The sequence below is a fragment of the Papio anubis genome, chromosome 1 (assembly GCF_008728515.1).
Source record: "Papio anubis isolate 15944 chromosome 1, Panubis1.0, whole genome shotgun sequence".
Taxonomy (NCBI): domain Eukaryota; kingdom Metazoa; phylum Chordata; class Mammalia; order Primates; family Cercopithecidae; genus Papio; species Papio anubis.
The window spans coordinates 20,917,143-20,941,431 of record NC_044976.1 but is presented as its reverse complement, the minus strand read 5'-3'; the positions used below and the strand labels follow the sequence as shown (position 1 = coordinate 20,941,431).

The 24,289-nt window shown below is 50.7% G+C and overlaps 1 protein-coding gene and 1 long non-coding RNA gene across 8 annotated transcripts in view; one reads left to right on the top strand and one right to left on the bottom strand.

The window, feature by feature from the left end:
* EPHB2 (EPH receptor B2) overlaps positions 1–24,289 on the bottom strand; it is a 205,343-nt gene that overhangs the window by 168,917 nt on the left and 12,137 nt on the right. The gene's annotated exons all lie outside the window — the stretch shown is intronic.
* LOC108585504 lies at positions 1,280–20,605 on the top strand. Of its 4 annotated transcripts, XR_002521529.2 has the most exons (7): positions 1,280–1,517; positions 2,023–2,097; positions 2,368–2,545; positions 3,957–4,074; positions 5,786–5,963; positions 18,248–18,451; positions 20,135–20,605. It is a non-coding gene; the product is annotated as an uncharacterized LOC108585504 (long non-coding RNA). The 4 variants fall into 4 exon arrangements; XR_002521526.2 differs by lacking the exon at positions 20,135–20,605 and having other exon boundaries at positions 18,248–19,403; XR_002521528.2 differs by lacking the exons at positions 5,786–5,963; positions 20,135–20,605 and having other exon boundaries at positions 3,957–4,060; positions 18,248–19,403.

The following is a 24,289-nucleotide window of genomic DNA, read 5'->3' as shown; positions in this document are numbered from 1 at the left end:
CTGGTCGGTCTGGCATCCACAGACCTTGATTTTGAGTCGGACCTTGGGCAAGCTACTTCACCACCTGGGGGCAATGTCAAGGATTAAGTAATATAATTAGAAAAATATAATTCAGTAAAAGTGCTTATCAGTGCTTTGGCACAGAGAAAGTGCTTAATAAATTTCAGCCATTATTAATACAAGTAACCTTGCCTGGGCTATCTGTGGCCCACAGCGGCTCTGACCAGTGAACAGAGGACATAAGTCTGCCTCGCTCAGGCCCTCAGCCCGGTGACTGAAGCCTGAGCAGAAGGCAGTTCTCCCTGTTTGCCTGGGTTTCTGGTAAGCAGCAGCTGATGCAGAACCCGAGTTTGGCTGTGTGATCTGGGGCCAGCCAATCTCCCTCTCTGGGCCTCAGTTTCTCCCTCTATAAAAGAAAAGGCTTGGACTGAGGGACTCTCCTGCTCTGACCACCTGTCACTTCTTCCTTTATTTCATCTGACTTTAAAACGCTCCCTAGGAGGGAGGCAGGGCTGGTCCTAACCCCCTTCCAGGAATGAGGAAAGCAAGGTTAACCTAAGAGATTTGCACCCCGAGGGGGTCACAGGTCAGGAGGGTGCAGAGGGAAGTGTGTGGACGTGGCTTCAGACAGAGCAGGGTCTGAATCCCAGCTCTCCCACACCCTCGTGGGAAGGTCATGAAGAAAACACACTTCATACCCTCGTGACCTGACTTCTGCACCCTGAAAGGTGGGGGTGAGGCCTCCCATGCAGGAGGAGGTCAGTATTTAGAGGTGTGTACTGGAGGACCTAACACGGTCCATGGTCCACGGTCCACAGTAGGTGGTCGATCATGGAAGTTTTGTTATTCTTTGTAAAAGGCTAATTTCACCATCTCCTCTCCCCCGTGCAGAAAACACTGCAATGACTTCCTGTTGCTCCAAGTGTGAAGACACACAGGGTGTGGCTCGAGGAGCCCAGAGGCCTCCCTGGCCTCACCCTGCCCCTCTCCCCATCGAGCTCTCAGTTCCAGCCACTCTGGATCCTTCTGGCCACCAATAACTCACACTCCTGCTGGGCCTTTGCCCAAGATGTTTCCCCGGCTTGGTGCACCCTCCCTTCCCTTTTAGCCAGGTCAACTCCCGCTCATCTTTCAGGCCATACTTGTGTGTCACTTCCTCCAGGAAGCCTTCCCTGGCCTCCCTACCAGACCCAATCATTACAGCCTTTTTTGGCAGTTGTGAAAGATGCAGTTGCCCCATGTCTGTGGGCTCATTCTTTGAAAACTGTCTGATCTGTTGCCAGAGGTTGTAAGGTCCACAGGGCAGGTGTCTGGTGCGATCTTTCCACGGCTGCACTCACCTCCTTGCCTGGCAAAATGCCTGGCCCAGGGCATGGACTCAGTCATTACTGGATTTCGATCAGAGCAGAGTTGATCACTATGTGTTTGGACGTCTTTCTCACCAAACCTTGCTGGCATATAGAGAAGCTAAACATCCTGATCCTGCTGCATCCCCACTGTGCAGGCTGACTGCTGAGGTATGGAAACGGGTGGGGAGATAGGCTTTGGAAGATAAGCTGCAGATTGTCACAGAATCCAGAGCAGCGTCAGCTAGACACACCAGCCACATCTGTGGGCAGACGTCAGGCACCCCCTGCACTCACAGCTGCCAATCATCTGAGGCCCAGCCTGAGCCTTGCTGAATGACATCAACAAAGCCCCCCATTGCCAAGCACCCACCGTGAGCTAGGCTGCTGCATGGATTATAATTATCTCAGTATGTCCTCTCAACCCCTGTGACCACCCCCTTTCAGAGATAAAGGAAACTGAGGCTCAGACAGGTCACTTGCCCAAAGCCAAGCCATTAGAAAGTGGAGAGGGATGTCTGCAGTTTTTTTTAGTCGAGGTATAGCTCATATACAGTAAAGCACGCAGATCTTAAGTGTACAGCTTGATGAATGTCTCAAATGCATATACCCGTGTAACTACCACTCAAAAAGTTCCTCGTGTCCCTTCCTCATCAATATCCTTCCCTCACCGTAGGCAATTGCGATCCTGATTTAATTGCCATTGATTCATTTTGCCGGTTTTGAAGTTCCTATGAGTGAAACCAGTCGGGTATGTATTGTTTGGTGTCTGGCTTCTTTTGTGAAGTGTAATGATCTTGAGATTTATCCATGATGCTGCGTGTTATCGGCAGTTTGTTGTTCTTTTTTATTCCTGCGTCATATTCCATCGTGTGAATGAATACCCCACAATGTATTTGCCCGTTCTTTGTTGATGGATATTTGGGTTGTTTCCAGTCTGGAACTGTGACAGGCAAAGCTGCTATGAACACTGTGCTCTAGTCCCTGTCTTTCAGTGAACATGTGCATTCATCTCATTTAGGTATATACAGCTGACCCTTGGGGAACACCAGTTTGAACGGAGCAGGTCCACTTATGCTTGGACTTTCTTCTGCCTCTGCCACCCTCGAGACAGCAAGACCAACCCCTCCTCCTCAGCCTGCTCAACACGAAGACGATGAGGATGACCTTTATGACAATCTACTTCCACTGAATGAACAGTGAATATATTTTCTCTTCCTTGTGATTTTCCTTTTTTTTTTTTTTTGAGACATGGTCTCACTCTGTCACCCAGTCTGGAGGGCTGTGGCATGATCATAGCTCACTGCAGCCTTGAACTGGCCTCAAGCGATCCTCCTGTCTCTGCCTCCCAAATAGCTGAGACTATAGGTGTATGCCACCATGCCTGGCCTATGATTTTCTTTTTCTTTTTCTTTTTTTTTTGAGACAAAGTCTCACTCTGTCGCCCAGGCTCACTGGGCGATCATAACTCACTGTAGCCTCAAACTCCTGGGCTCAAGTGATCCTCCTGCCTGAGCCTCTCAAGTATTTGGAGTATAGGCACACACCACCATGCCCAGCTTATAATTTTCTTAATATTTTTTCTCTAGTTTACTTTATTGTAAGAATACAGTATATTATATGTATTATATTATATATTATATATAACATACAAAATATGTGTTAGTTGACTGTTATCAATAAGGCTACTGGTCAACAGTAGGCTATTAGTAGTTAAGTTTTTGGGAAGTCAAATGTTATATGTGGATTTTCAACAGTGTGGGGGGTTAGCACCCTACCCCACATTGTTCAAGGATCAAATGTACTAAATAAGGAGGGGAATTACCGGGCTATGAGGTGGGCGTGTGCTCAATTTTATTAGAAACAGCTCAACTGTTTTCCAAGGGGGTTATGTGCCTGATTTTATTCATATCCTTGCCCCAGTCTGTTTCTTAGAGAAATCATGATTTGGGGTGATTTTGTTATTTTGAGTAAGGTGATTCATTGTGTTAACAATGAAATGTGATCTGATTCTTTTTAGTGCTACTGAGTGAGTTCCATTAGAAACAAATCGGCACATCAATTATAAACTCTTTGTCAGAATTCCTATGTTGTAATTTGGGGTTTCAGATAAGAACAGCTTCATTACCTGCTGCCCTGGATGCCATGTCAAGCTTCCTGATGCAGAGCTTGGGGGCCCAGTCTAGAAGCAGATGACATTACCATTTGTAGAGGTGGCTGAGGAGGCCGAGGAGGTGTACCAGGCACCGTACTCAGAGCTTTGGGGCTATGATCTACTTTAATCCTCCCGGGCCGGGCACAGTGGTTCACGCCTATAATCCCAGCACTTAGGGAGGCCAAGGTGAGCAAATCACTTGAGGCCAGGAGTTTGAGACCAGCCTGGCCAACATGGCGAAACCCCATCTCTACAAAAGAATACAAAAATTAGCTGGGTGTGGTGGTGTGTGTCTATAATCCCAGCTACTTGGGGAGGCTGAGGCACGAGAATCACTTGAACCCGGGAGGTGGAGGTTGCAGTGAGCCAAGATCACCCCATTGCACTCCAGCCTAGGCAAGAGAGTGAGACCCTGTCTCAAAAAAAAATACTAAAAAATAAAATTAAATTTACAGAAATCCTCCCAAATGTATTATGAAGCAGTGATGACCATCCCATTTTACAGAGGAGGAAACTGAAGCTGAGAGAGGTGAAGTGCCTCAGCCTGAGTCTCAAAGAAGTAAGCTGATCCTGGTAAGCTGGCGCTGGAGGTCAGCAGCCCTTCAGGTGTAGGGGTGGCATCACCAAGCCCTGGGTTGCTGTGACCATTAATAGCCAATACATTCCAGAGAGCATGATGCCTAGTACAGAGTTGGCGCTCAAAAAGGCTTGTTTAGGCCAGGTGTAGGAGCTTATGCTTGTAATTCCAGAAATTCAGGAGGCTGAGGTGGAAGGATTGTTTGAGCCCAGGAGTTCAAGACCAGCCTGGGCAACATAGTGAGACTCCATCTCTACTAAAAATTTAAAAATTAGCTGGGCGTGGTGGTGCAAGCCTGTAGTCCCAGGTACTCAGGATGCTGAGGTGGGAGGATCGCTTGAGCCAAGGAAGTTGAGGCTGCAGTGAGCCATGATAGGACCACTGCACTCCAGCCTGAGTGACAGAGTGTGAGACTCTGTCTCAAAAAAAAAAAAAAAAAAGTTCATAATAAATGAACCTCAAAGTAGAAACAGAATAAGCACCCTGAGTAAACCTGGGGGTTAAACTTCTCTGCTCAGAAAGACATCAAAGCACTTAGAAAAGAAAGTCAGCCAGGTGTCTGACTTTCCTTGGGAGGCTGAGGTGGGAGGATCACTTTAGGTCAGGAGTTTGAGACCAGCCTGGGCAACTTAGTGAGTCCTCTCCACAAAAAATAATAAATTACCTGGGCGTAGTGGTGTATACCTTTAGTCCCAGCTACTCAGGAGGCTGAGGTGGGAGGATCGCTTGAGCCCAGAGGTCAAGGCTACAGCAGTGAACTATGATTGCTTCTCTACTCCAGCCTAAGCAGCACAGTGAGACCCTCTCTCAGAAGAAAGAGAGAAAGGAAAAGGAAGGAAGGAAGGGAGGGAGGAAGGAAGGAAGGGAGGGAGGGAGGGAGGCAGGCAGGCAGGCAGGCAGGCTGGAAAGTCAGTTAGTCTATTCACCCCATTTTCCTTTTGATCTGAGTGAGGTCCAGCAGCTGAGAACCTGGACAGAGCTCCGGCTCTCAGCTTTGCCCCTGTCCCCACCCTTTCTACCAACATTGCTCCATCATGCCTGACTGTTCCCAGGCCCACCCTGAATGCAGAAGAGAGGGTTCTCTATCTCAAACCTGTCTCATTCTGGGCATCCTTCTACATTAGCCGGGGCGGGGCGGTCCTCATGTCAATAACCCTATGGCTTGTCCATACCATGAGCCCGGAGCTTTGCACAGCAACACAGCCTCTGGGCTCATATGGGCCAGGACGGTGATGTGGATGGACCCTAAGAGCAGGGGCCTGGGTCGGACGCCTGCTTGGACCCTGCCCACCCACCCACCCACTCACCCAGGGGACCTCGGGCAAGCTGTCCTCTCTGAGCCTCAGATTTCCCATCTGTAGCAGGATGAGTTTGTGAGTAAAATAAAACAGTGCAGAGGAGGTGTGGGGTACCAATGAAGTACACAGGCATTGGAGACACAGAACTAGTTCAAGTCCCGACTCTACCACTTCCCCACTGGGGGCAGGTGCCTTAACTACACTGAACCCCAGCCTTCTCATCTCTGAAACAGCGAGGAAAATAAAGCCCATCCCTGAGACAGGCATGTAAGACAACAAGCCCAGTGTGTGGAGATTTGGGGCTTCCACGCAGGTGAACTATTATTGCCCTTGTTTTTGTTATTGCACAGAGCCAGAGCCAACATGAGAAACTGAGTTTTTTTTTTTTTTTTTTTTTTTTGCTGGGAAGAAAACCAGGCTGTCAAAGCAAATATATCCTGCCTTCCCTGAGCTTTTAGACCTCATTCCAAACCTCCAAACAGGAAGAACAGATGGGCTACAAGGTCCTTTCACTCATTCAACAGATATTTAAATGCCTACTATGCGCCAGGAGTGATTCTATGCATCAGGCAGTGAGCACCTAGGATGTAAGTACAGTAATCTGCAGGGAACCCCTTATCTCCCAAAGAGAGACAGAAGGGCTTGGGATTTAGATAAGAGGGAGACTAGGGGGCGCAGGCTGGAGGGAGGCAGCCAGGTGTCGTCAGGGGAGGGAAAACAGACGGCTCCAGGAACGCGGTTTGAAGGAGTTTTACCTAGGGGGAGGATAAAGTAGGGGGGACAGACTTGTGAAGTGTCGGGTTGGGAAGACAGGTCCCAGTGGCCCCACAGCGAGACAGGAGATGTCTCCTAGGGCTGCTGCTGGGAGCGATTAGGCACTTAGATAGAATCAGAGGATGAGGTCGGAGGGGTGGTCTCCAAAGCCAGTGCCCCATAGGAAAATGGGACCTGCATCCCCCACCACAGGGGAGACCTGGGGACAGGGAGAAGGGGAGGCAGAGGGGAGCAGGGCACATGAGCTGGGGTGCCAATCCCTGCCGTCAGCAAGGAAAGGCTTGGCCTTGCAGGGACGGCTCACGCTCACCACTGGACACCAAGTTAAGAACTTTACACGGACCACCCCCCAGCCAGGGGAGGAAGGTTCTATTCTGCTCCCTATTTTACCGGTAAGGAAAATGACACTCCGAAAACTGAAGAAATGAGTACAAGGCCACCCACATCAGGAAGCAGGGAGGGGCCGGTATGATGGTGAGGGGTCTGGGGCCGAAGGAGGGTGGGGCTCTGGGAGAGATGAGAGGGGCGGGGCAGGGCCTGCCAGGCAGAGGGAACAGTGGGAGTAAAGGCAGCGAGGTTTGAAAGGGTCAGGTGAGTTCCAGGCATGGCAAGACACTCAGGGTGGTGGGACACGAGGCTCTGGTGAGACCACTGGGTCTTGCTACGCATGGTGTCCCCCAGGTGGCACTCAGAAATGCAGCTGTGGTTGTTGTAGTGACGAGTGAGGCTTGAGGGCACGCTTGCTCAACGCTGATGCCACAGAGGTACCATCCCAAGCCCACCAGACCGCAGGACCTCAGGGCCACGAGTCCCACCTTTTAAGGATTGTGAGGGCACAATGACCATACTGGGTACCACTGGCATTTCAGAGGCTGGAGCCAGGGGTGGAAAACACCTTGACTGGGTAGGACAGTCCCACAAAAGGAAGAACTGTCCTACCCAAAATGTGAATAGTAACCTTGTTTAGAAAAAAATAGTAGATTAGACTGATCATGACACACTTCCCAAAAGAACAATCTATCCCAGCGACCGCAGTTGAAGAGCGTTTCAGTGATGCCACGTGATGGGGACATCACCCAGGTAGAGAGGGCCTGGCTGCGTTGGTACCACTGAAAAAGGTCTCAGGGTCACTGGGGACCTCGGGTTGAGTACAAGGAAGCAACAAAGGGCTCAGGGAAATCGTTTGGACCCGAAGCTTCAAAACCGGTTTATTTGGATAATCCCTCACCAGGCCTCCCTGCCTCAGCGCCTGGTTTCTCTAAGGATTTATTTTGTGAAAATGTCTCTCTCAACAAGTAAGTTATCCTAGTCTGAGCCGACGAGGGAATTCTTCTCTGTGTTCAAAACCACAAACCCCGGGCAGCCCTTCTACGTCCCGGCACAACTTTCTGCAGCGTCAGGTTATGAATCACTCATCAAATCTGAGAACGATTCCAGGCCAGGCCGGGCACGTGGGGGAGGGCAGCTTCCTTCTACTCCCAGCTTCTGGGCTGCTGCGCAGGCTCGGACCAGCTTCTCCTGACCCTGACTCCCCAAGGGGCACCTGCCTGGGACCCCAGAAATGCCCAGACTGGGTTGGGTCTGATCATCCGTGCCAGATCCTTTACACAGATGAATTCCTTGAGGCTGTGGATTGCCCAGGTGAGCTAAGGTCTGGGTAGCTCACTTCAGAAATGTGCTCTGAGATGGGGTGATGTGGTGAAATGGAAAAGGCGGCAGAGCTAAGTCTAGAAGCCAAAACCCTAAACAGGCTGAGCACAATGGCTCATGCCTATAATCCCAACACTTTGGGAGGCCAAGGCGGGTGGATCACTTGAGGTCAGGAATTTGAGACAAGCCTGGCCCCATCTCTACTTTAGCCAGGCGTGCTAGCGTGCGCCTGCAGTCCCTATTACTTGGGAGGCTGAGGCACGAGAATCGCTTGAACCTGGGAGGTGGGGGTCGCAGTGAGCTGAGATCATGCCACTGCACTCCAGCCTAGGTGACAGAGTGAGACTTCGTCTCAAAAAAAAAAAAAAAAAAAAAAAAATTAGCTGGACATGGTGGCACATGCCTGTAATCCCATCTACTCGGGGAGGCCAAGGTAGGAGGATTGCTTGAGCCCAGGAGTTTGAGGCTGTAGTGAGCTATGATTGTGCCACTGTATTCCAGTCTGGGTGACAAAGCAAAACCCTGTAGCTAAAAAAAGTACACAATACAATTTTTTAAAATAAATAAAATAAAAAATAGATTTAAAAAAGCAACCCTGAGCATGCTTTACCGTGCCAGGTGAGACTTGGGAGTGAGAACAGTTACTCACTACTGGTGTCCTCCCCAGCCTGCTACTCTACAGGACCCAGGGCCGCAGGTCCAAACCGTTCAAGCACTGTGGGGGCACCTTGGTCTAGAGGTTCCTGCATCATAGCTTGAGAATACCTCTCTTCCTTCTCTCTGCCAATGCCAACCTCAAGGTCTCACCTCCCCTAGCAGTTTCTGCAGCAGAGTCCTGGCACATAGTTGGTCCTCAGTAAACAACTGCTGAATGCAAGGGAGGAGTAAATGGCTACAATGACTAATAACAGCACGTGGGCTCCGTGAGTGGCTACTGAATGAATGGCTCGATAATGAATGATTGAATTGCAGTATGGCCCTAGAACAGGAAAGCACACGGAACTCCTGTGTAGATGTGAATCCTGGCTCTGCCATTTACTACCTGGATGACTTCTGGGAAATTACTTTGCTTCTGTGAGCCTTGGTTTTCTCATCTGCAACGTGGGGGTTTAATGGTAGTACCTACCACGGGGGTCGTTAGGAAGCTCCTATGGTTACGGTACCAGCAGAGCTCGGCATAGGACCTGACACGCAGGCGTGCTCAGAGATAGCAACTGTTATTCTCATGACCATCATCACTACATGCTTAAGGGTTTGGGGAGCTAGAACATTTGGGCACTCCTGGTTTTGGAAAGATCATCAACACAGATAAGCACAGAGCCAGGAATACTAAGGAACAAGAAAATGCCAAAGGAAAAAGAGGAAGAGAAACTAAGACGAGGATCCCAAGCGAACAAAGGCATCTGTGCTTCTGTATAAATCATCCCCAAAGAGGGGGTTGGGACAGGTAGCCCCTAAGAATCCATCCAGCCCCTAAGTAGAGAATTCTCAACTCTGCGATGAGTTAGTATTTTTTTTTTTTTTTTTTTTATCTTTAAACGGTTTGACCAGGTCTTGCCTCGAGGTAGAGCACGAACTCCAAGACCTCTGCGAGGCTAGGTTGATATAAGAGCTACCTTGTTCTGGCCTGAGACCCAGATCCAGTCTCATTCCAGGTTCTACTAGTTTCAGAGGCATCTGAACAGCCTGTGCATCATGATTATTTCCTCCTACTTCCAAGGCCTTGTGGGAGTGGCATGCTGAGTTGTAAAAGCCTGTAGGATAGAGGAGGAAGTTATTTTCATGGGCAGACAATGTATTCATTCATTCCCTCATTCATAAAACATCAACCCAAGAGCCTGTTGGTAACAGACTCTGTGCTAGGCACTGGAGGCCCACCGATGAATAAGACAAGAAAGTCTCTACACTCGTTTAATGGGGGAGGGTGATGTAGACAAAATTAGCCATACCTTGGTGTTATAAGAATTGCTAATCAAGGGCTGAGGGTAAGTACAAAGAAGGATATACCAAGGAGGGGACATTTGAGTTGGGCCTTGAAGGATGAGTAGGAGTTCACTAGACAGAAGTGAGAAGGGCATTCCTTCTAGGCAGCAGCTGGGGCCTGAACAAAGATCTGGGGGCACGGGAGTTTATAACATGTATGTATGAAACCTACAGTTTGTGGATGAGAATGACATCCACCTAGAGTTTGTGGGATGATAAGGACAGGCAGAGAAGGCCTCAGGGACCAGGTCAATGAGCAGCTGTTTGACCTTGATTTTTTAAGATAAGGAGCCCAAGGTCAGAGCAGGAGGGTAATGTGGTCTCAATTGCAGTTTCGAAGACTCAGTGGTGATGCTTTGGGGTTCAGACGTCAGATGGTCCAGGTGGGGCAGGGGGAAGACTTGAGGTCAGGTGGTAGCTGTAGGAACAGAGAGGCAGGCAGTAGCTGAAGGGCCAGGGTGAGAGCGAGGCACAGCTGAAAAGGGTCGTGCTAGCTCTGGCCCTGGTGGTCTCTCCTGGGAACCACAAGGCAGCCAGATTAGGAAACGGAAGCAGTGGACGACTGGCCCTTCAAGATTCCTCGTCAGGCTGATGGCTGGATTCGCAGACACCTGGAGGCCTGGGGGAGTCCCAGGTTCTCCGCTGTGTCTTCCCTTCTGAATCCACCCAGAGTGCCATGGCCAAGGTAGCGGCTGATCCAAGCCAATCAGTCTCCCCGTCTCCCCTCCTCCCCAGCTCCGACAGGGAGGGGGCCAGCTGAGTCCTGCGTCTCCATTGGCCCAAAGCTCCATTATCCTCCTAGGCAGGGTGACCCCCTGCCGCCGCCCCACAGTGCGCTGGGAAGAAAGGCTCCTCTCTGACAAGAAAGCCCCATTGCAGGCTGTGCCCGGGGTCTGGGCAGTGCCTTTATCCACAGTGACCCTGCCAGAGTGTCAGCGGCGCAAACATGCCGCGCCGCGGAGACTGCCCCCACCCCCAAAGGGCCTCGTGCTGAAGCTGTGAAGGGGCCCCCTCCAGGGCCTCTGGGAACCAGACCGCGGCCTGCAGGCCCCACCGAGGCTCCCAGGCTCCTTCCCACCCCCCAGGGAACCACGCTTTGGCCAACACAGTGACTGAGGCAGGTCTGTGGGGTGGGGGCTGCTAAACAAGAGCCTCGGCTCATGCATTGGGAAGGGGGGCCCCATGGAACTCTTTGTCCAGCCTCCAGAATTATTTGGGAGGAAAGTTGAAGGGGAGAGGCTTTTGTGCCTCTGGGCCCAGCACCAGGCCTCATTCCCTACACCAACCAGGCAAGAGGGGCCTCCTTGTCCCCCAACGTTCCCCCATGCCAGCCTGATGACTCCTCGCCCAATCCTCTTCCAGGTACAGTCTTGCCAAAGAGGAAAGGGAGGTCTCCTCCTGAGCATCCTCCTGGAGACCCCCGTGTGTGCGATGTGCTCTCTTCCACAGCCCCCCAACTCTGCTTACGACAGCAACAATGGTGACCACTATGATTATCTTTACCGAGCACTTCGTTTGGGCCAGGGTCAGGGCCAGGGCCAGGTCTCTTAGTGCTGTTTATCATCCTCATTTTACTAATGAGGAACTGAGGCTCAGAGAGGGAAAGCAGCCTATTGAAAGCCACAGAGTGTGTAGGTGTAAGCCAGGATTTGAACCCAGGTCCCTCAGAGCCCACACTCTTATCCACCGTACAAGATACCTGAGGCTGCTCCAGTCCTGAGGGGTACACAGGCAGGGGCTCTGCCCTAAGTCTAGTGACCTCCCAGCCCTACCGACCTCCCAGCCCTCTCCCTCAGTCCTGCTCTCGGGCAGACTCATTGCCAAGGGAGTCCCGAGTGCCCTACAGGAATCGTTAGGCTGTCCTGTGGTGGGAAGAGGATTTCAAGGAAGGCAAATTCCCATGAGTTAAGCCAAATGAGTCCAGCTTGAATTGCAGACTTTCCCATCATATAGAGCTGAGAGACAGGCTCTACCCAGGGCCGTCAAATCAGACCCCTGGGAAGTGGGAGAAGGAGGCTCCCTGCTGGGAGTTCAGAGGTTGCTGGAAACCCTGTCCTCAGTAGCTCTTCCTGCTCTCAGGGCTGGGGTAAGCCAGCAGTCTTTTCCAAAGGCAGAAAATATGGACTCTAAACTTCCTTAAGAGGCCCTGGTCCTTTTTCTCCTTCTTCTTCTTCTTTTTCTTTTGATACAGGGTTTCACTCTGTTGCTTAGGCTGGAGTGCAGTGGCATGACCATGACTCACTATAGCCTTGACCTCCTGGGCTCAAGCGATCGTCACACCTCAGCCTCCCAAGTAGCTGGGACTATAGGCACACGCCACCATGGCTGGCTAATTTAAAACAACAACAACAACAACAACAAAACACATTAGTAGAGATGGATTCTTCTGTGTTGCCCAAGCTGGTCTCGAACTCCTGGCCTCAAGCAATCCTCCTGCCTCACCCTCCCAAAGTGTGCTGGGATTATAGGCGTGAGCCACCGTACTCAGCAAAGCTCCTGGTTCTTAACACAGCCTCAGGGAGATGCTCCCACACCATGCCCCGCAGGCCACAAGAGTTGGTAGAGCAGGTTCATATCCCTGCTGTGCAGCCTTAGTGTCACCCTCTCTTGAGCCTCAGTTTCCCTACCCTGCAGGGGTATTCTGAGATAATGTATGTAAAGCATCAAATACCCTGCCCAGCAGAAAGCAGAGGCTCAATAAAACAAAGTTGTATTCATTATCATCAGCAGCAGCACCGCAGAACAACAAAACAGAGGCTTATAATCTGTAAGTCCCCTGAATTTGTGCATAAAAGTATCTGTGTGTCTCCAACTTTCTAGGAGTGGGGCAGTTCATAGCCTGTGGCAGCTTCTCAAGGCTCTTCATGACCCCAAAGAAGTTAAGAATCACAGCAAAATAATATTGACGTTCAGGCCGGGAGCAGTAGCTCATGCCTGTGAATCCCAGCACTTTGGGAGGCCGAGGCAGGCAGATCCCCTGAGATCAGGAGTTAGAGACCAGTCAGCCTGGCCAATATGGTGAAACCCCATCTCTAATAAAAATACAAAAATTAGTCAGGCGTGGTGGTGCACACCTGTAATCCCAGCTATTCAGTAGGCTGAGGCACAAGAATCGCTTGAACCCAGGAAGCAGAGGTTGCAGTGAGCAGAGATTGCGCCACTGCACTTCAGCTTGGGCAATAGAGCAAAACTCAGTCTCAAAAAAAAAAAAAAAAAAAAAAAGAATATTGAAGTTCTGGTGGTACTTTATTGAGTGTATATACCTCTGGGCTTCGGTTTCTCCACTTGAAGACTGGGGAGCCCTACCCTAACTGTCTCACAAGGATGTTGCGAGGCTCAGGTGAGACTGTGGAGGGGAAAGGATGCTGTGAACTACAGTGGGCTATCCAGGGGGGCGGCAGATTTATCCTGCTCCTGCTAAAGAGGCAGCCAGGGCCAGCTGTCTGCAGGCTGGGCCACAGAGGCAGCTGCTCCAAAGCCCCCTCACAGAGAGGCCTGATAGAGACACAAGCCCCCTGCCCCAGCCCAGGCTGGCCCTGGGTGGGAGGCCCAGGGCAGAGCTCTGTCTTTCTTGACTGAGAAGCTCCTGACAGGGCCACCCCTGTGGCCTCTGGGCTGGGGTTTTGTTTTTGGGGATCAAGAGGCCAAGAATCCAGTCCCAGGTTCAACTTCTAGCTCTGTCCCCACCAAATCATACCAGCCTGATGTAGTAGCGTGTCATGAGCATGGGCTTTGGACTTAGAGAACTGTGGGTTCAAATCCCAGTTACACCACTTACGGGCTGTGTGGCCTTGGGCAATTTACTGAACCTCTCACAGATTCAGTTTTCTTCTCTCTAAAACAAAAATAATAATAGTCCTGCCTCACAGTGGTGGATTCAGCATGGCAACATGGCACATAATAAGGCCATGATATATGCTGATTTCCACCGTGCAAAACTGCTCTGTAAAACCAATCCTTTCAAATGACTGTTATCATGAATGTTAAAATTGTATGACGCTAATATTTTCATCATTCATATCATCACTCATCACTGTGTGACTTTGCACAGGTCCTTATCCTCTTTCGGTCTTGGTTTCCCCATCTGAAAATAAAGAGGCTGGTTAGAAAGGCAGCCTGGGCCAGGGGTGGTGGTTCACACCTACAATCCCAGCACTTTGGGAGGCTGAGGTGGGTGAATCACCTGAGGTCAGGAGTTTGAGACCAGCCTGGCCAACAGGATGAAACTCTGTCTCTACTAAAAATTCAAAAATCAGCCAAGCATGGTGGCTAGGCACCTGTAATCCCAGCTACTCGGGAGGCTGAGGCAGGAGAATCGCTTGAACCTGGGAGGCAAAGGTTGTAGTGAGCCAAGATTACACCATTGCACTCCAGTCTGGGTGACAAGAGTAAAACTCAAAAAAAAAAAAAGGGCAGCCTAGGAGGGGGAACATAACATACAGAGAGCCTGGACAGTCCTGGATTAAAACTCAGGAAAAATCCACTTGGGCAAATCCTTTAATCTCTTTGAGCCTCAGTTACTTCATCTGTGTTATGCGTCTCATTCTTCATCTGTATTCAAGACAATAGCTGATTTTTTGTGTGTGATGGGCCATATCTGGACTAGATGCTGCTGGTAAAAATGATGGTCCTACCTCTAAGTGATGGGTCATGGGGACAGCCCCTCCCAGGAGCAATGGAGATAGCAATGTGAATGCGCCTTGTAAGTTGCAGAGCCGCACAGTGTCACCTGCTGTTAATGGACCCTACAGGGCCTCCAATTGCAAATCAGAAAATAAAGCGGGGTAGGGGTGGTCCCTAAATATTTACCTGCTAGGCAAAAATAAGAACCCCTTCAGCAGAGGCACAAAAGGCAGCTTTAAAAATCTAGACATTTGTGTGCGTGTGTGTATCTGTGTGCACACGCGCACTGAGGGTGTGGAATGAAATGAGGTCATATGGAAATGGACTATTTTTATTTCAACAAGGCATTTTAAAAATACTCTTAATTATATGAAGATGGGGAAAAGATTTTCTCAAAAATTAGAGAGAAGAGTTAGAGCCGCCCTCCGGCCCCCCACGCACTTCCCCAAACCCTGCTGCCTCCGCCTCCAGGCTTCCACCCCCGTCTTCTCTAGCCCCCTCACCTTTCCCAGGCCCCTGCAGCTCTTGGCTCCCACTCCTGGGAGCCAGTTGGCCCACACATCTGGGCAGAAGGGAGCCAGAATTCACAGAGCCCCACCCTCTAAGCCCTTTCCAAGTGGGTTCGTATGTCATCCTCACTCTGGGAGGCAGGCCCTCTACTTCCCATTGCACAGATAAGGGGAGCTCATCACCTCTGGAGCTCAGGAAGGTTGTGCTCCCAGGCTGAGGTCACACAGCCTGTAAATGGTCTGTACAGCCTGGAGCCGAATCTCCTCCGCTAGAGGGGGCCGCCTTCCAGGGCAGCTGCTGCTGAAGTTCTGCAAGTCCTGAGACCCAAGAGATCCTTAGGACTGCTCAAACCAAGGACCAAGCAAATTCCTCTCGGGTGGGACAAAGACTGGGGCACAGGCCGGACAAAAGCATTCCGGCCCTGGCTTTTCTGCTCTGGCTTCTACACAGTGATTTTTTTTGTTGTTTTGTTTTGTTTTTGTTTTTGAGATGGAATCTTGCTCTGTTGCCCAGACTGGGGTGCAGTGGCGTGATCTTGGCTCACTGCAACCTCCACCTCCCGGGTTCAAGCGATTCTCCTGCCTCAGCCTCCAGAGTAGCTGGGATTACAGACGCATGCCACCACGCCTGGCTAATTTTTATATTTTTAGTAGAGATGGGGTTTGACCAAGTTGGCCAGGCTGGTCTTGAACTCCTGACCTCGTGATCTGCCCTCCTCGGCCTCCCAAAGTGCTGGGATTACAGGCATGAGCCACTGCACCTAGCCAACGATGGTTATTTATTGAGCACTTACTATGTCTCAGCCACCTACTAAGGTAAGGACTATTACCATCTCCATTTGACAGATAAGGAAACTGAGGTTCCAAGAAGTAAGGCAACTTGTCCATAGTCACACCTAATAAGAGCTGGCACCAGGACATGAACCCAGCTGGTGTGACTGCAGAGCCCCTTGGTGGTCCGCTAATCCCCCAGTGCAGCCCCCAGCTCAAAAGAGGGAAAGGGCCTTGTGCACAGTCGCTCAGCAAGTCCTGACAGGGGTGGATATGGGCCCAGACCAGGCTCCTGTCTGCCCCTCTGCCCTCCATTCCCCCCAGAATGATCTAGCACATGCCAGAGTCACCAACCTGGCTGCCAGGAGATCACATTGTCAATACATTATCAATTTACATTAGAAAGAAAGTGACATATGCTTCCACGCCAAAAATGCCAACAGAGCCTCCTGGGGTGAGTGGGGGCAGGCCAGAGGGAGAAGACATTTAAGGTCCATTTTCTCTCTGCCCCCTGTGGATCCCCCAAACCATGTGAGGCAGCCTGGGGAGCAAAACAAGGGCCACTTACTGACAACTCCCCACCACTGCCCCCTTGGTCCAGCCACCACCGTCTCTCGCCTGGACTCTGTGATGGTTCTTCCTGTCCCCTGCTTTGTCCCCCACTCTCTGACCTCTTATGACAGTCAGAGTGGTGCTTTCTGAACCCAGGTTAGATCCTGTCTCCTCCTCAAAACCCTGCACCGCTCCCATCTCACTCCAGGTAGAAGCCAAAGTCCTGCCATGGCCGGTCCCTCTGTGTCACCCACTCCAATTCTCCCCTGGCCCTCCCGCTGCAGCCACACTGGCTGCCTTGCACATCCTTGTCACAGGGTCTTTGCCCAGCTCTCCCCACTGCCTGAAACACCCTCCTCCAGGTATCCCCGAGCCCCCTCTCTTGCTTCCGTCTGGCCTTTGCTCAAACATCACCTCCTCAGAAAGGCCTTCCTGATCCCTCCTCCTGCTGGCCCTCCCATCTCTGCTGCAGTTTTCTTCTTAGCACCATCCCTACTTAAGCTACTCACTAGACATCTGGCATCAGTCCTGTCCATTAGAATAAAACCTCCATAGGGCAGGACAATCCATGCTGCCCCCTGTAAATTGTCCACAGCCACATGGCTGGCAAGAGTTTGGGATGTCAAGACCCCCAAAGGCCAGGGAGCTCTGACACCTCCCACCCAAGTGCCCGCAAGAAGTGGGGGAAGGGCCACCTGGCTTGATATCCGTCGGATCTGAGTGCATGTCTGTCCCGCTGACTAGCTGTGTGGCCTCATCAAGCCACCCCCGCCTCCGTCCCTGGCTCTGAGTATTAGGAGCCTCATCTGTCCACACAGGAGAACAATACCAGTGGGACCTTCCTCCCACGGGGCTCTGCACAGCCAGCGTGTGAGCTCCCCAAGGCCAGGCCCACGATGCCTAATTCACCTCGGATCCCACACCCCCACCCTGGGGCCTGGCCCTGTGCCAAGCCCCTGCAGACTTCAATCCCACTCCGTTCAATTAAAGGGAGATGACGGATGTCACAGCACTCTGCCAACTGTCACCCAAAAGAACAAACAGAAGCATATCCTCCTTTCACTCATCTGAGGGCCGTGCATTCATTCATTCATTCTCCCCATCAATATATATATCAGTTGAGCACTTACTAGGGGCCAGGCACTATGCTAGGCCCAGGGAATCTAAGTGATGAAGCTATTGGATCATGGTCCCTGCCCTTGTAAAGTTGGCGGTCTGCTAGGAGAGGTAGAGATGTTCAAAGAAACACACTAATTATTTTAAAACTATGATGTTGACAAATGCCGCAAAAGATTGGCCCATGGAGCTATGCAGGGCTCTGGGAAGACTTCCTTGAAAACGTGGAGGATGGGTGAGAGTTATCCGGGTGATAAGGGAACAGCATTCCAGCTAGAGGGACCAAGCAGTGCAAAGGCCCTGTGGTGGGAAGTCTAGGAGTTGCAAGGAACTGAAAGGCCAGAGTGGGTAGAACCCCTAGACCGAGGTGGGTGATGGAAATTAGGCAGAGTGGGCAGGAAGCAGACTGCACAGGGCCTATGGGCCAAGGAAGAGTGACCCAGAAGCAACAGGGAGTCGTGGAAATGCTCTAGAGCAACAACATGACTGGATTCACGATCCAATCCTGGGTCACGTTCTCCTAATATAGGTCTGTGGGTTTCTGTCTCCCAGTGTGGCTATGGGCCAGGGTGTCAGGCCTGAAATCCTAATCTGGAGATTTCAAGACAAAAGGTCATCTCCTTGCAGCATCTCATGCCCAGGTGAGAATGTCCACCCCCCTCAGGACGGGGCATTCCAAAACTGTCTCGGTGCCCGCTGGCCGAGGTCTACTTGCTGCCCAAGGTCTGCCCAACAGCACAGATGTCGCAGAGAATTAAAACCCACCCAGAAGTTCAGGAACCTTGGTGCAGCTCCCCCTGTGATCCTAACTGGGAGGCATTACCCCGAGTGAGCAGATTATCAGGATGTGTAATTTCTGGAATAAACACAGCTGTGTTTGTTTCTCCACGCAGCGCTCCAGACAGAACGGCAGCCTGGCCCGCCGCGTGCAGCTGGAGCCTCGCACCTTGGGACGGATGCCGTCAGGGAGCCGAGACAACACTCCTCCCGCAGGCCACTGGGAGCTGTCATGCAGGCGGATCTGCATGGAGGCCAATTCAAGGCCCCTAAGGAAGCAAGTGACGAGACCACGGAGGTGCTGGGGTCCCAGAGGGGAAGTGAGCATTGGGACACCTCCAGAGGCCTTTTCCCTTCGGGATTGGGGCTCATCATCAGGCAGGACAACTGGCCTTAGAGTTGTCAGGCGTGGGAAGATCATCCCTAGTGTGATCAGTCCATGTGGGAGGATGGTGAAAAGGTCAGAGTCCAGCCCTGGAGCTTTCCAGGGGGGGAAGCTGAAGTCCAGAAAAGGGGAATGCGGGGATTAGGACAAGAGACAGGGTCTATCCAGCACCTACTTTGTGCCAGGCCCCACAATTGTTCCCAGAAGCACTCGCCCGGCTCTGCGCCAGCCGTGCAGCCCTGCAGCCTGTGAGGCCCCACAGAACAGGGCTTCTATCCCAGTTCCATCACCCAGGAACGGTATGAGCACGAGTAAGTCACGTGTAATCTCTCTGAGGCTCAGTTTCCTCCTCTGCAAAGTGGAGATAATCAAACCAATTCCACACCTCAGGATTGTTTTGAGGATTAAACAGGATTCCACATGGAAAGCATTTCCTGCAGCACCAGGCACACTGTGAGGAACCCATAAATCGTATGGATTCCTTATTCATTCATTCATTCAGTAATTTTTTACCGAGCATCTGCTAAGTCCTAGGTGCCATGCTGAGCATTTGTAAACAAAAGAGATAAAAAAAAAATCCCTACCTTTGTGAAGTTCGCATTCTTACAGGGAGGTGATAGGAAAAATGATGACTAAATAATGTTTTATTATTATTATCCCCATTTTACAGCAGGGTAAACTGAAGTTCAGAGTGATTAAGACTTTTTTAAAAGGCTCACTATTTATTTTTATTCCACCTTACTCTCAAGAGGGCTAGAGGCAGATGTTAAATAATATGTCTGAGTCTCAGCCAGGCGCAGTGGCTCATACCTGTAATCCCAGCATTTTGGGAGGCTGGGGCAGGAGAATTGCTTGAGCCCAGGAGTTCGAGACCAGCCTGGGCAATATAGAGCAGACCTCATCTCTGTTTAAAAAAAAAAAAAAAAAAAAGTTTTTTAAAAAAAGAAAAGAAAAAGTAGGCAAAGACAGGAGAGGAAAAAAGAAAAGAAAAGTATGTCCAAGCCTCCACAGCTAGAAAAGGGAGCCACCAACTTATCTCCCTTGGAAGAAGTTTTAGGCTATAGATCTAGCCCCAAGTTCCAGCCCTGCCACTGTCTCTGTGTGTCCTCAGGCAACTAGCTGTCCCTTTCTGGGCCTCAGCTTCCCCATATGTCCAGCTCTGACATTCTGCATTCTGGGATGGTTCTCAGGGTGCTGCTTGGATTGTCCAGGCTCGATGGAAGAGCTGAGGCCCAGCAAGGTGCTGGTAACCCTTCCCTGGCTCAAGGAGTGAAGTGGGCAGGGTGGGACAGGATGTAGAGGAGCTCCCTGGGAGCTGTGGGGCTTCAGTGAGGGGAGAAGGCAGGCAGGCAGCTGCTCTGCCCTAACTCGTTCACTCTGCCCTCTTCCCTGCCATTGTGGCCCATCCCCCAAGGATGTGGGCTACATCCTGGCCTCTCCCACTGCTGGAGTAGCTGGCTGGGCAGCAGTAGCCACATCCGGGGTCTGGCTTAATGGAGTCTAGGCCCCTATAGCCCCTCCTGGCCTCCAGCTTGCCTCTCCCTGCTCTGGATCCTCCTCCCATGCCAGGCTTCCTGACCATCTTCCTGAACCTTTCCCTCCTTTTGATTTCTTTCAGTGGCTCCCTACTGCTTCCAGTGTCAGTCATAGCTCATCACTCAAGGCTTCTCTTAACAGACTCAAACCTCTCCTGCCATTTCTTTCTCACACTTTGCTTCACCATGGCTCCTACAAACCTGCCCCTTTCCAGCCTCTAGGCCTTTGCCTAGGCTGTTCCCCCTGCTAAGAATGCCCTTCTTTCCATCCACTATGTATCAAAATCCTACCTATCAAATAATGCCATCCTGACAGCAAAGGTTGAAGGACTTTCTCCTCTGCACTCAACATATTCCATCTCATACACAAGTATGTACTAAAAGTGTGACCTTGGGTATATCACTGAACATCTCAGAGCCTGCTTTTTCACCTGCAAAATGAGTGTTATTAACTATTATGGGCCAGGTGCGGTGGCTCACGCCTATAATCCCAGCACTTTGGGAGGCCGAGGCGGGCAGATCACTTGAGATCAGGAGTTCGAGACCAGCCTGCCCAACATGGTGAAACCCCGTCTCTACTAAAAATACAAAAAATTAGCTGGGTGTGGTGGTGCGTGCCTATAATCCCAGCTATTCGGGAGGCTGAGGCAGGAGAATCGCTTGAACCTGGGAGGCAGAGGTTGCAGTGAGCCAAGATCATGCCACTGCACTCCAGCTTGGGCAACAGAGTAAGACTCCATTTCAAAAAAAAGGAAAAAAAAAAAACTATTACGCAGGATTGTTGGGGGAATACATTAGAGCATGTCAGAACCTCACCTATGATGGTGCCTGGCACTTCGTGGGGACTCAACGGTAGAGGCTGCTGTGATCATCGACGAGGGAAAAAGAAAAGAAGAAGAAAGAGAAAGAGCAGAAAAGAAAGAAGAGGTAGAGGAAGAGGAAGAGGAAAAAGCGATGGAGTAGGAGAAGGAGAAAGAGGAGGAAGGAGGCCTTGCCTATCACCTCTACTGGGATATAATTCTTTGCCATCGGAACATCGATTCTCTTTAATTTCCCTCTATGTCCCCTAGCATCCTAGAGTCTTTCAAAAATGATTGTTGAATGGATGGACAGATGGATGGATGAAGGAGGGAGGGTGGGATTGTAAGAAGGAAGGATGTACGGACAGATGAGCAGAAACAGATCAGTCTGGAGGAGACGGAGTGTGCTATCCCAGAAGCCTAGCAGCAGAGCATCCCACTGGCAGCAGAGGCTTCTGGGACCAGATGCCAAATCTGCTCCCCTGCTGTTGCATCTCCTCCTGGCTCTAAGCTCCTGTGCTCCTGGCCAGCATCGGTCTGCTCTCAAGGTGGAGTGAGTAGAAGCTCAGGGCAGCTGACACCCAGGGGAGTTCCAGCTCTTCCCCCACCTGTCACCAGCCTCTGACAGCAGGAACATATCTCCAAAAGTGTGGGCCAAGTCAATGGGAAAATAGGATTTACTTTACAGAAATTCACTTTGGGGGCCAACTTCTCCAGAACTCTGCAGTGCAAAAACCTTGGCAAATCCATAGTCAATGGCTCAGAAGGTTTCTCCAAACCCGGGGAGTGTGCTGTTTGCTAGCTCTTTCCAGGGCCAGAAACTGGAAAATGAGGAAATGTCACAGTCCAGATACAAAAGGGAGTCTCGGGGGAGAAATGCACTCTGGTTTTTGGTGTTTGTTTATTTATCCATCAATTTCATTGATTTATCCATCCGACTATCCAAAACAGGCAACCTTATCCTGCCATTGTCCCTTCACTCATGAAACCATCCTGTTATCTATCTACCTCTCCATCTATCCAGCCAACTAGCCAACCATCAACAACCCAACAATCTACCTCACCATCAACCCAACCATCCAATCCATGCACTTATCTTCTATCTATCCAGCCACTTATCCATCTAACCATCAATCACTCATCTACTCATCCAACTGCTGAGCTGCTTACCCAACTAACTGTACACTACCCAACCAGCATGGATGAGAATCTCCCAGTACGATTGGGGAGAAACCTATATACATGGTATGGCATAACCTAGGCAATATAAAAGGGGTGCATATAAGGTGCCACCAAGGACACAGAGGCCACAAAGAGCAGAAGGGGGAGGGGCCAATGAGAGAGATCAGAGCAGGCTTCACACAGGAAGAGATGCTCAAGCTTCATCTTAACAGACAGCAAGAATTGACCAGGGAGAGAGGGTGAAAAGGGTACCCAGGTGAGGAAGAGAGGGAAGAGCAACATAAAACAGCATGGTGGATTCTAGGAGCCCAAAGCCTTGAGTCCTCAAAACTACTTGGTTAGTTGTGGGCCCTGGGCCGGTCCCCAGTTTTTCCAAGTCCACCAGACTCTATAATTCCCTCTTGATTCCTAGAGAGAAAGGGCCACGTCCTGTGGCAGCTGGGTGGGAAGCTGCCATCTGCTGCCCTGGGCTGTGCTCTGATGGCTACAACAGGGTTAAACCCAGGAGGGAGGGAAAAGTGGGTGCCCTAAGATTTTGTGAAACAGGCTTTGCTACCAAGCGAACCCAGGTATAAATCCCAACTTCTTATTTTGCGACAAGTTATTTAACTTCTGAGTCTTTCTTCGCCCTCTTCTGAAAATGAAGAAAACACCAAGAGCTCTATGCTAGGCCATTGTGAGGACGGAACCAGCTAATACAGAGGGAGTACCTGGTAAGCTGTGGGAAATACTAGTTACTTTTCCTGGTTGCTGCCAATACTCAAGTCCTACTGTGTGCCAGGCAAAGTGATCTAAAACAGGGGTTAGACAGCCGGCCTTAGACAACAGGAGTCAATTCTCAGTAAATATTAGTTCTCTGTCCATGTATGCAAATTATGTACAAATGGTTCAGAAAAAAATACATCTACATTATACACACACACCCACACACATGTGCAAGGGGGAAAGGTGGCCAGAGAGAGTGAGAACATACAGGAGAGCAAATGTGGCAAACATGTTGATAATTGTCGAATCTAGGTGAAGGCTAGACAGGTGTTTTACTCTGCTTTCAACCTCTATGTTTGAAATGTGAAAAAGATAAGAAATCAGCTCTTTCTCCATCTACCTTGGAGCAAGACTGCCTAAGCTTGGATCCTAGCTCCACCATTACTGGCCGAATGGCCATGGGTACATGAATGCCTTCTCTAAGCCTTAATTTTTTCATCTGTAGGATTCAGCTAACAATAATACCTAAGCCCAGTGCCTGGTCCTTAGCAAGTCCTTAATACATGCTAGTTGCTGTTGTTATTATTACTACTATTATTATTGTCTTTGAGTGGCTGAGACACTGAGGATGAGAGAGGCTTGGTAAAACACCAGTTTTTTTTTTTTTTTTTTTTTTTTTAAATACATGAGCTCTTTTAATTCCTCAAACAACACCATGGGGTAGGTGACAGTATCCTCACTTTACAGATGAGAAACTAAGACCGCCGGTGAGTGGAAAGACTAGGATTTGAACACAGCTCTGTCTGTCTCCAAAGTTCAGGGTCTTTCCCCCAATATGTCCTCCCTCTCCTGGACTCAGGCCAAGAGGCCCAGCCTCATCACCCTTTCAACTCCAAAAGGGGCTGGTCAGAGGGAGTCTTGAGCATTGCTGGCATGGCTGTGCTTCCGGGCCAGCCAGGGGCACCCAGTGTCAGGGGCTCCTTGGCAGCTCAGGAGCCCTTTTCCACTGTTCTCCCGAGAGCTGCGGGAGCTGCCATCTAAGGCCGTGGGGAGTGACAGCTGACGCTGATGGAGACAGGCAAGAGGATGTACCGGCCAGGGCCCTGACTCGAACAGACTCCCTGGGCCATGGCCTTTCGTGGGTTCCAAAAAGGCCCTGCGGGCTCTGGATGAGGCTGTTCCCAGGCTCTGCCTCCCCGTGAGAGGCGGAGAAGCCCCATTCAGGCGGGACGCATCCCACTGTGCGCTAAGCCGCTTTCTCCCCACTTACACGTTTCAGATGCTTTTTGTCCTTCCGGCTTCCCATGGACTCAGGCCAAGTGACAAGTTGGTGCCGTGGACATATGTCGTCGCCATAATGGGAATGTTGACCCCACGCTCTCTCCCTGCTGGGGCCAGGCAGCTTGCACCCCGCCCCAGTGCTTGGCATGCCCTGTTCTCAGTCATACAGGACTCCTTCCAGCTCCCCAAATACATCACACACTCACGGGCCTCCTATCCGGATCTTTGCAGATGCTGTTCCTGTTGCCTGGAATGGCTGCCTCGCTGCTT